The sequence below is a fragment of the Pristiophorus japonicus genome, chromosome 10, assembly GCF_044704955.1.
Source record: "Pristiophorus japonicus isolate sPriJap1 chromosome 10, sPriJap1.hap1, whole genome shotgun sequence".
NCBI classification, from domain to species: domain Eukaryota; kingdom Metazoa; phylum Chordata; class Chondrichthyes; family Pristiophoridae; genus Pristiophorus; species Pristiophorus japonicus.
The window spans coordinates 111,972,511-111,985,031 of NC_091986.1; positions in this window are offsets into that span (position 1 = coordinate 111,972,511).

Sequence of the window (12,521 nt, forward strand, 5' to 3'; positions counted from 1 at the left end):
GGCCCCGCCCGCCTCAGTCCCCGGGACGCCCGGCCCGGCGGCTACGCATTCCTCCGCGGTCCCCACGCCCCCCACGACAGGCAGATCTTCCACTCCATCCCCGGGAGGCAGAGGCTGGGCAGCCTCAACTGTCTCACCCTCCCCGGGGACAGACTCCTCCCTCCTACGGCGCTGCTTGGGGGCGCTGGTTGGGGACGCGGGACACGCGGCGGGCACCGACTCCTCCGCGGAGGGATGTTGTTCCCCCTCCGTCTCATCGGAGCCGTGCCTCCTTTTGTTCCTGGGGGCGCGCGGAGTCAGGGAGACCTCCATGTCTGCCGAGGCCTCCCGCTCCGCCTCCCCCTTTTCCTTTTCTTGCCCGCGCCCGGGCCCCTCTGTGGTGTTGTTCAAGGGCTCGGGCACGGGCTCGGGGCACCCCGCGCTCGCCGGTGACGGGGTTGGGCTGAGCGCGGTGGTCAAATTATCTGGCGCACTGAGGGGACCCGCCTCTTGATGTTTTGCCTTCTTCCGCGCCTTCTTTCCGGTCGGACGCTCTCCCTCCCCCCTGCCGGAGGCCCTGAAAACAAAGGCCTCCGACGATGCCCGCGCACCTACGGCTCCCGGCACGCGGACGCAACTAGGGGGAGGGGTGGCGGCGGCGCCAGCCTTGGCCGCCTTCGGTGGTTTGGCGGCCTTGGAGGCGGGGCAGTTCTTGCGAACGTGCCCCACCTCCCTGCAGGCATGGCACCGCACGCCGTCCGACGTCCAAAAGACGCGCTAGGCAGTCCCCTCGTGCACCACATTAAATGATCCCTCCGTCGTCTCCTCCCGCGCCAGCCGGACAAAGAGCTGGCGGCGGAAGGAGAACACGTGGCGCAGGCTGCTCTCCCTGAGGCCGAGCGGTATGGGGTTGATCCCCGACCTTACCTCCCCCAGTTGGTGTAGGTGAGGGAGGAGGAGCTCAGCGGGAACAAAGGGCGGGACGTTCGATATGATGACCCTCTGCGCGGTGGCCTCGAGAGGGTCCACCGGCAGGAACGTCCCGCCCACCGTGAGCCCCTTTTTCGAGGGCCAGGGACACCGTCCGCTCCGACCCCAGGAAGAACACGGCCTTCCCAGACATCTTGGAGGCTGCTACAATGGCCGAGGGGCCGACTACCCCAGCCATCGCCCGCACGCACTCCTCAATGCTCATTGTGGGGTGAGTGTAGCTCTTGACCCCGTGTTTTTTAGTAATAAGTATAAAAGGTGGCAGGGCAGCGGGTGGCGCAGGAGGTGCCGTGGATGTGGACACCGCCTGCGCATATGTCCTCGCTGGCCCCGCCACCGGCGTGGATGTGGTCGCCATTTCGGGGTCCCTTTAAGGGCTACACCCACCCCAAAGTCACAGGCCTTAATGGTCTTAATTGGCCTCGTTTGATTAGACTGAGCAGAGGAGCCCTTAATGAGGTACCTCTCCCCTAGTTGGCAATTGGGGAGGGGCCTTGCTCCCTCTGCTCAGTTGTCTCAATTGTTTTGTTTGTTTGTTTGTTTTTTTTTGAAAAAATTAGGAGGAAGGGGCCTCAGAGAGAGAGGGGAGAAACAGAGTAACAGAGAAAGAGAGAGGGGGGTGGGAAGGGGGGGGACTGCGAGGGCAGGTCTCCCCTCGCAGCTGTGGGTGGGTGCACTCCCCAGATGGCAAAACACACAAGCACAGTCTTTGGGTTGGTCTTCAGGTGGGGGGAGAAGATGTCTTCACCTGGGGTAGCTAGAGCCACCAGGCACACACTCCTAACGATGTTAATTGGGTAAATCTTCAGCCTGGTAGCTCCAGCTATCCCAGGCTAGGCAAATGTGGGGGGTGGGGGGGGTTCCAATTGTGGGGGGGGCCTAGTTGTAAGCACGGCCCCCACACACACTTCCACACACACACACACCCCCCGCGATGTTCCGGCCCTCAGTGGTCTTCTTTCCTCCCCCCACCTATACAACAAAGTCTTTTTGGGAAATGCACCCACACCCACCTGTAGAAATGTTGAGTCTCCCTCCTTCCACACTGGATGTTATTGGTCCTTTCCCCCTCTCTCCAACTCCTTGCAGAAATGATAAAGTTGGTAAAAGTTTCCTGTTCTCCTCCTCTCCCTCTGGGTGAAAGTTGGTGGTGAAGCCCCTTCCTTCCTTCTCTTCCTGGGCTGTTCTCAGGCCTTCCAGGCAGGAGCAAAAGTTGATAGCTGCTCCTCTCACTGCAGCACAGCTCCTACTGAGCAGGACACGCCTCCACTGCTCCACAATTGGTCCTTGTGCATGAATCCCAAAAAGTTAGTTTGCAGATGCAGCAGGTAATCAGGAAGGCGAATGGAATGTTGGCCTTCATTGCGAGAAGGATGGAGTACAAAAGCAGGGAGGTCCTGCTGCAACTGTACAGGGTATTGGTGAGGCCGCACCTGGAGTACTGCGTGCAGGTTTGGTCATCTTACTTAAGGAAGGATATACTAGCTTTGAAGAGGGTACAGAGGTGATTCATTAGGCTGATTCCAGAGATGAGGGGGTTACCTTATGATGATAGATTGAGTAGACTAGGTCTTTACTCATTGGAGTTCAGAAGGATGAGGGGTGATCTTATAGAAACATTTAAAATAATGAAAGGGATAGACAAGATAGAGGCAGAGAGGTTGTTTCCACTGGTAGGGGAGACTAGAACTAGGCGGCACAGCCTCAAAATATGGGGGAGCCAATTTAAAACCGAGTTGAGAAGGAATTTCTTCTCCCAGAGGGTTGTGAATCTGCGGAATTCTATGCTCAGGGAAGCAGTTGAGGCTAGCTCATTGAATGTATTCAAATCACAGATAGATAGATTTTTAACCAATAAGGGAATTAAGGGTTACGGGGAGCGGGCGGGTAAGTGGAGCTGAGTCCACGGCCAGATCAGCCATGATCTTGTTGAGTGGCGGAGCAGGCTCGAGGGGCTAGATGGCCTACTCCTGTTCCTAATTCTTATGTTCTTATGTTCTTATGTTCTTATGTTCTTATGTAAAACCAGTGTGGCTGACAATACATTGCTGTAGGTCCATAACATTCAATATGCATCAGATACAAACCACCTGCATTGTCAGGTACCAAAGCCTTGCATAGCATGTTATAATTCAGTGGAAAACACAGAGGACTATGGAGAAAGTGCAGGGGAGTGGAAGTAATTGGATATTTCATTCACAGTCAGGATGTGCCAAATGAACTCCTTCAGTACTATTTGATTCGATGATGAGTAAAGAATCATGCACATTAATACTCACTGCTTTGATAGTGTAATGTCTGCGAGCTTGTAATGTTTGTAGCTCCACACTGTGGATGTGGACGTATTGTTAACAATTAAACAGAAGCCGGAGCTTCCGGAGACTTACGAGAGCTGCCTGCCATGTTAGAAAGCTGTGTGTGCTTGTGCTCTGTGAATATATCACATTTGGCGGCGAGATTGGATTTTTCAGATGATTTAAAGCTGAAATTTTGTTGGTGAAGGATTCAGTCAGCCGACAGAGAGACTTTGGAAGCTTCTCTGCCTTTGGAAAAAGCTACAAAATCCGAGGTAAAAAATGAGCACACTGTCTGCACTGCAGAGTTTAAAATGGCGGTACCCATAGCAGAAATGGGACAGTTAGGTGAATATAAACACGACCAGGAAAGGTTTATGTAGACCGGCTAGAAAGGTATTACGCTGCAAATAACATAATCGAAGTTCCAGAGAATGCAGATCAGAACCGGACGGTGTTGGAACGGAAGCGAGCTATCTTCTTATTTGCAGCTGGACAGGATTTGTATGAACCCCTGATAAATCTGCTTGTGCCTGATGAGCCAAAGGATACAATGCTTAAAGAGATTTTAATGAAGCTGCAGAAGCACTATAACCCAAAACCATTAGAAATTGCTGAAAGCTATTGTTTTGGTATAAGGAATCAAAAGACTGATGTAGTATCAGTGATTGCATTGTAGCATAAAAAAAGCTATCTATTCACTGTAATTTCAGAAACTTTCAAAACCAAGCATTGCGAGACCGTTTTGTATGTGGGGTGAAAAATGATGCGATCAGAACAAAGTTATTAACGACGGATGACTTGACTTTTTAGCTTGCTTGTCAGACAGCAAGGTTGATGGGCATGTCCGACCAATATTCCCGAGAATTGCATAATAATTACGGTCATCAGTCAACCGGGGTGAATCACCTGCTGATTCAAGGTAAAAGGCGGTGGTGGCCCAAAGTCTCAGAAACTGGAAATTCTAAGAGAGCGTCGAAGTCATGCTATAGGTGCCTGGGACAACACATTGCTCAAAGTTGTCCATATGTGAAGGCAGAATGTTTCTTCTGCAGAAAGACTGGGCATCTTGCAAAGGCATGTCAACCGAAGGGTAAACCAGCTTTTAAAGCTGTGAGTAGAAATCCCCAGAGACTACATAGCATGAAAGAAAAACAACAGGATGAGGAGATGTTCGAGTTACATGTAATCAGGAGCACGAGATTAATGGACAGCGATTCGAAAAGTAACATAATCCACATCGAGGTTGTGGGATTCAAGATACCAATGGAAATCGACACTGGTGCATCCGTGAGTGTCGTACCGGAGTCGCTATACCTCAACAAATTGCGTGATTTCCCATTGGAGAAATGCAAGATGGAACGGCGAGGCTGCTCGTGAGAGAAAATTCCTGTGGTAGGTCGTATCACTGTACCGGTGAAATATAAGGATCAATTTCAGAACTTGCCTCTAATAGCATTGAAAGGAGACAAGCCTGCCTTACTTGGAAAAAATTGGTTGAGATCACTGAAGCTGGATTGGAGTGAGATTTTCCATGTGGAAGCGAGATTTGCATCAACGGATGATGTTATCAAGAAGTATCCGAAGGTGTTCTGCGAAACGGGCAGTCCGATCGAAGACTTCAAGGCAAGTGTTGGTACAGAAGGACGCTCGATCGGTTTACTACAAGCCATGTTCTGTACCATATGCACTCAAGGAGAAAGTTGAGCAAGAACTCAAAAGACAAGAGACTGAGAACATTATTTGTAAGATAGATCGATGTAATTGGGCTACACCCATTGTTGTTGTACCTAAGTCCGATGGTAAGCTAAGATTATGTGGTGATTATAAAGTAACCGTAAGCCAGGTTCTAGAGGGTAATGTCCCCAATACATTGCCGAATATCGAAGATTTGTTCACAACACTGACAGGTGGTCAGAACTTTTCAAAACTGAATCTTACGAATGCCTACTTACAGCTTGAACTAGATGAGGAGTCCAAGTCATGTTTGACTATAAATACTCATCTAGTCCTACATCAATTTAATAGGCTACCGTTTGGAGTGTCTTCCGCCCTTGCCATATTCCAAGGGGAGATGAACCAGATTTTGCAAGGTATTGAAGGGGTAGTATGTTATTTGGATGACATATTAATTTCAGCACCAAATAGGCAAATTCTTAATAAAATATTGAATGAAGTCCTCAAACGGCTAGAGAGGCACAGCTACTCATAAGTGTGAGTTATTTCAAAACTCAGTGGAGTACCTAGGTACAGAGTAGACAAAGATGGTTTACATCCAACCATGGGAAATTTCTCCTCCTAAGCTTTGTATAACATGATTTGCGAATTAATAATGGTTGGGAGATCTTTACTGCCCAATCCATTCCACTCTAACCTGCACAAAACCATTCCCCACCTATTCAACCCACTTGGGGTCCTTCATAGTTCAGCCAATCTCAATTATTCCCCCCTGAGTTCTTCTTTACCCACTTGTTTTGTCCTTTCTTCTTACTGTGTTCATCTCTACAATGGCACTTTCAAACTTCACTTCTGCACCCAGATGTGCATTGCCTTGAGTTAGGCAAATTCAATTGTTCAATGAATTATCCCAAACTAGTTCATGCTTTGACATCATTATTTGTTTTATTGCCCATTGTGCAAGTCGCCATTAGCTTTATATACTATGAACAACGTTTGTTGCATTGCGTCTTTAACCATACAACAGCACACCTTTACTTTTCCATATTTTCTAAATTATTGTTGTTCATGCAACAACAACAACTTGTATTATAGCACCTTTAACATAGTAAAATGTCCCAAGGTGATTCACAAGAGCATTACCAAACAAAATTTGACACTGAGCCAAATTGATATCCAAGGGGATATCAATTAATTGACCAATGAATTGGTCAAAGAGGTAGGTTGTCAGGAATGTCTTAAAAGATGGAAAGGCAGAGATGTGGACAGTTTTAGGGAGGGAATTCCAGAGTTTAGGACCTCAGCAGCTGAAGGCACAACCGCCAATGGTGGAACGATTAAAATCAGGGGTGTGCAAGAGGCAGAATTGGAGAAGCGCAGAGATCTTGGAGGGCTGCAGGGCTGGAGGAGGTTACAGAAATAGAGAGGACTGAGGCCATTGATGGATTTGAAAATAAGGATGAGAGTTTTAAAATCAAGGTGTTGCTGGACTGGGAGCCAATCTAGGTCAGCGAGCACAGGGGTGATGGGAGAACAGGACATGGTATGAGTTATATGGGCAGCAAAATTTTGGATGAGCTCAAGTTGATGTAGGGTGGAAGGTGGAAGGGAGGCCAACCAGAAGAGCACTGGAATTGTCATGACTAGAGGTAACAAAGGCATGGATGATAGTTTCAGCTGCAGAAGAGCTGAGGCAGGGGCTTAGATGGACATTGTTGCGGAGGTGGAAATAGGCGATCTTGGTGATAATGCAGATATGGGGTCAAAAGCTCATCTCAGGTTGAAAATGGATTCCAAGATTAGTAGCGGTCTGGTTCAGCCTTAAACAGTGCCCAGAAAGAGGGATGGAGTCGGTGGCTAGGCAAATGAATTCATGGCAGGGACCAAAGACAATGGCTTCGGGTTCCCAATGTTTAATTGCAGGAGATTGCTGCGCATCCAGAACTGGAGGTTACACATACAACCTGGCAAATCAGAGGTAGTGGAGAGTGTTATGTATGTTAATGTGTGTACTGTAACACTAGACCACTGAATATACCTTCACACTGTATACACCATACCTGTACCACCAGAGGGTGCTACTGGTGGAGACCTAAGGGTCACCTGCACACTGCAGGTAACCAAGTATAAAAGGGAGCTCACCTCTTGGTATCCTCACTCAACAATGTCCATCTAAGCCCCTGCCTCAGTTTTTCTGCAGCTGAAACCCTCATCCATGCCTTTGTTACCTCAAGTCATGACAATTCCAGTGCTCTCCTGGTTGGCCTCCCTTCCACCTTCCACCCTACATAAACTTGAGCTCAAACAAAATTTGCGATAAACAGATGAAGGTCACTACAGTTCAAGTACTATACCATTACCTCGTGGAGTCGTTATTAGAGTGCTTACATATACAACTGGCGATGAGGTTATGAATTTCCACACACAATATGTCTAACCTAAGCAACTTTCAACAATTCACTGATGGGGAAGATTGGAATGCCTTTGTGGAAAGGCTTGAATACTGTTTCATCACAAACGACCTGGCTGGAGACACACAGACCTCGCTGGCTGATAAGCACAGAGCTATCCTGCTCAGCAGTTGTGGGCCCAACGTCCACAGCCTCACCAGGGACCTGCTAGCCCCAGCGAAGATGACAACCAAGACTTATGCAGAGCTTGTAACTATAATACAAGAACAACTCAAACCTAAAGAGAGCATCCTCACAGCCAGACACCGGTTGTACATGCACTGGCGGCCCGAAGGCCAAGAAATTGCTAAATGTGTTGCAGACCTGAGAAGATTGGCTGCAGCATGTGATTTTTGGCGACCACCCCACCGAAGCACTAAGGGACATCTTCGTTATTGGAATCGGCCACGGGGGCCTTCTCCATAAGTTGCTCTCTGCAGGTCACCCTGCAGAAGGCAATCAAAGTGAGCCAGGCACTCATGATTTTGGTCTGCGACTCCAAGAGGATGATGACTTACCCCCAGGACTCTAACCCAACGAGTACAGTGAACCGAATGGCGCCTTTCAGAGGCAAGGCTGCTGCCCCGAGTCCCGCAACCCTGAGTCCGCCACATGGAGCTAACCGGCTAGCCCCGTGCTGGTGCTGTGGAGGAAACCACAGGGCCCACCAGTGCCGATACAAAGACTATACCTGCAAAGGCTGTAACACTAAAGGTCATCTCCAGCGAATGTGTAGAAGACGTTTTACTCACCGAGTCGCTGAAGAGTTGGCTGATCACCTGGGCTCCAGTGCTGATGAAGACAAAGCGGCTCAGTCCCTGGAAGAGGAGTACGGAGTATATACCTGCTCCACCGAGAGTTCCCCGTGGAAAATGGAAGTAGAAATAAATGGTGTTCCAGTCTCGATGGAGATCGACACAGGGGCGAGCCAGTCGCTGATGAATCAGACGGCCTTTGAGAAACTCTGGGACAGTCCCACCAAATGACCCAAAATGTTCCCAATCCAGGCGAAGCTGCTCACTTACACAAAAACACCATCCCAGTTGTTGGCAGCGTGGATGTCCAGGTGTCCCATAGCGGTGCAATGCAAAAGCTTCCTTTATGGATCATTGCCGGTGATGGTCCAACACTGCTGGGAAGAAGATGATTGAAGCAAATCCAAATCTGTTGGAGCGCGGAAAGCCTCCAGGCCCCGGCGATCGACGTCCTACGCAGCCCCAAACTTGGATCCATCGCAGCACCTGGAAATCTTACAGTCCAGCTCGACGCATGGCGACAACACAGACTGCACAACTCAACGGCGAGATGATCCAATTTGAACAACCAGACCACACCTTCCGGGCTCCAGTGGCAGGACTCTAAGGGAAGAAGATCGGCGCGGAAGGTAGATTCCCCGGCTTCTGTGGCAGAACCTGGGGAGAAAAGGATCACCGCAGCCTACCTCGTGGAGAGAAAGAAGATGGCACCCGCACACAAGGTGAAGCACCTGAAATCAAGATGGCCGCGACCAGACCACGAGGGGCAGCATTGAGGGAGCAACACATGATGCCGAGCAGCGAACTGGATTAGGGTAAAGATCGCAAGGCCCTCTTAAAAGAGACCAGCAACCCAAAACAATTAAAGGGACAGTTCCACTCCTGGTACAGTGATGCCAGGGACACTAATGATAAACGTGTACTTAATGAATGCAAGTATATAAATGTACTGTTGAACGGTGATGGCGGTAATGCAAACGAGAAAAATGTAACTAACAAGGGCAGGTATCCAAATGTAACCTTGCGTAAAAATGCTGATAGTACTCAAATAAGTGATGTAAGTGACAAATTCGTACTGTTGAACAATAATGCTGGTAATGCTAATGAGACAAATGTAACTAATAAAGGCAGATATCCAAATGTAACCTTGCGTAGAAATGCTGATAGTACTCAAATAAGTGATGTAAGTGACAAATTCGTACTGTTGAACAATAATACTGGCAATGCTAATGAGACAAATGTAACTAACAAAGGCAGGTATCCAAATGTAACCTTGCACAGAGATACTGATAACACACAGGAAAGTATTGTAATGGACAAATGTGAAAGTGTAAAGACAAATAACAATGTTGAGTCGGCTGGTTGCGGTCGGAGCCAATGTATCATATATGCTAATGATAAAATGAGAAATGATGCCGGGTTCTACATGTATGCTGACAATGTCAAAGGCAATGCCCCCCCCCCCCTCCCATGGGAAACACCCAGGTCCAGCGGGCTACCTGATCATGCAGCCTGTGCCTCGGGGACCAATGTGATGCCCCAGGGAGGGTGGCCACACACACACAGTGGGAGCATAACTACTGCAGGGCCAGAGATCAATGGACGACACAGCCACCACCACTGGCAACCTGCCCCAGATCGACCCTACCCACCTGGCCACCAGGGCTAGCACCGGGAGCAAGAGGCCAGTACCCTCGAGCTTTCCCGGCAGGACCTGGGATGACCAGACTTCCACCACCATGAAGGGCAGCAGGGTGACCCTGCAGCCCTCAATGGAGGACAGGGAGGCCACACCACCCTGTGGCTCTGCCCACTACTAAATGTCCTCACCCACACAAAAAAAAATAAGGTATGTACCTAACCTATAACATGTACTTGCTCCACCACTGCTGAACTCAAAAACAGTGATTCTTTACTCACTCTACAATGCAGGTGTTGAGCCACACACATGGTCTATGTATGGGGGTGGGAAAATGAACACATGGATCACACCCAGAACCCACACAGCCCTCACCACAACCTCTCAAGTCGAGGGCCAGAGAACACAGTGCAAAAGCCTGTGGCACAAGACTAAGGGGGGAGTGTTATTATGTACATTAATGTGTGTACTGTAACACTTGACCACTGAATGTACCTTCACACTGTATATACCATACCAGTACCACCAGAAGGTGTTACTGGTGGAAACTTAATGGTCACCTGCACACTGCAGGTAACCAAGTATAAAATGGAGCTCACCTCTTGGTGTCCTCACTCAAGGAGCTACAATAAACAGTCTAAAGTCACTACAGTTCAAGTACTATACCCTTACCTCGTGGAGTCGTTATTAGAGTGCTTACTTATACTACAGAGGGGATGAGAGAGGTAGAGATGAGGCAGAGCTGGATGTCGTCAGGTGAAACCTGAGGTTGTGTTTTCGGATGATGTCATGTAGAGTCATCATGTGGATGAGAAATAGGAGGGGGTCAAGGATAGATCCTTGGGGGACACCAGAGGTAATGGTGTAGGAGCGGGAAGAGAAGCCATTGCACGTGATTCTTTAGCTACGATTTGATAGATAGAAATGGAACCAGGTGAGTGCAATCCCATCCAGCTGGATGATGGAACAGAGGCATTAGAGGATGGATGATTTAGTCAGCCGTGTCAATGGCTGCAGACAGGTCGAGAAGGATGAAGATGTCATTTGTGAATTTGAGAAGGGTTGTTTCAATTTGGTTGGGGCACAAACCTGATTAGATGGGTTCAAACATGGAGTTGTGGAAAAGATGGGCATGGATTTGAGAGGCAACAACCCATTCAAGGACTTTGGAGAGGAAAGGGGGGTTGCAAACGGGGTGGTGGTTTGTAAAGGTAGATGGGTCAGAGGTGAGTTTTTTTGTGGAGGGGGTTGATGACGGCTAATTTGAAAAAGAGGATGACAGTAGCTGAGGAGAGGGAACTGTTAACAATATGCTGTGATTATTTGCTCAAAAACTTTTGCGGCCTACTGCGCATTAGCGCGGTACACTGGAGCTGTGTAGGCGCAGCCAATCCCCTTCTGCACATGCGCACTGTATACTGGAGCCACACATGCAAAATACCCAACCATTGTGCCCTGCACTGTGGGCCGCGCTTTCATCGGCTCCTTGCGGAGAAGACTGGTCAGGAGATCCATTGGTAGCCAGGGTGTGAGATGGGGAGAGATCAAGGATTGAAAGGGGATCGAAAGGATTGAAGGTGGAGAGAGAGAGGAGATCATCTATTTGGGGGGGGGGGGGGTAGAGGTCAGGAAATTGTTGAGGACAGAAGGTCAGGAACCCAGAGGGCGGGGGGAGTGGGGGGGAATGGTCAGGAACTTGAGCAGGATGGGAGGGTCAGCACCTAGGGTGCGGGGAGAAGGTCAGGAACCCAGGGGGTGGGGAGGGGGTAGGGGTCAGGAACTTGGGGTGTGAGGAATGGTCAAGAGCTTGGGCAGGAGGAGAAGGTCATGAACCGGGGTGGGGGGCAGGAGGTCAGAAACCTGGAGGGCGAGGGGAATGTCAGGAACTTGGGCAGAGGGAGAAGATCAGGAACTTAGGAATGTCAGGAGCTTGGGGTGGGGGGGGGGGGCGTGGGGGAAGTTAGGAACTTGTTGTGGGGGGGCAGGAACTTATTGGGGGCTGGGGAGATGGTCCTAACCCACGGGGGTGAGCCTTGTCTGTTCTCTGTGAGCTCTGTCTGGAGCCTGACAGTCAGAATGAATGGCTCAAAATACACATTGCAAAGTATTTGATTACTTAGTCAGGCAGGATCTCATTGCACATTCCAGATAAACTGCAGGGCGTGTCTTGTCCAAAAAGGGGGCCAATCAGAAATCTGGTGTTGCAAATAGACGTGATCTTAACAATATCAGCTAACGCAAGGACCAGGAAGGGATTTTGGATGGTCAGCAGTTTGGTGGGAATAGGGCCGAGGGAGCTGGAGGTGGGTCTCATGGACAAGTTGATCTCAGAGAGGGCATGAGGACTGATGGGAGAGAAACTAGAGAATGGTGCTAGGGCAGGTGGGAACCTTGGGAAACTTTGACTTGGTGGGCTAGGGGTCAGGAGGGAAATGGCAGAGGCATGGTGAGAGAGAGTAATGGTTTTAATGGGGACAAGGGTGGTGATGAGGGTGTGATTCAGCAGATTGGTAGCTGCAAAAATGTTGTGTTGAATGGAGGACCAAAGCCTAAACAGCTGGAAATTTTAAAATGCCATTGTAAGTGACTTGGGAGCGAGATTTTTCCAGGGACGGTCACAGAAGGAAGTGGGGTTGTGAGGGAAAAGTGGGATGTGAGTGAGAGATAGACGGAAATGATCAGATGTAGCCTTATCTGTGATTGGAAGTAGAGAGGCAACTTGAAATGTCAAGCTTGA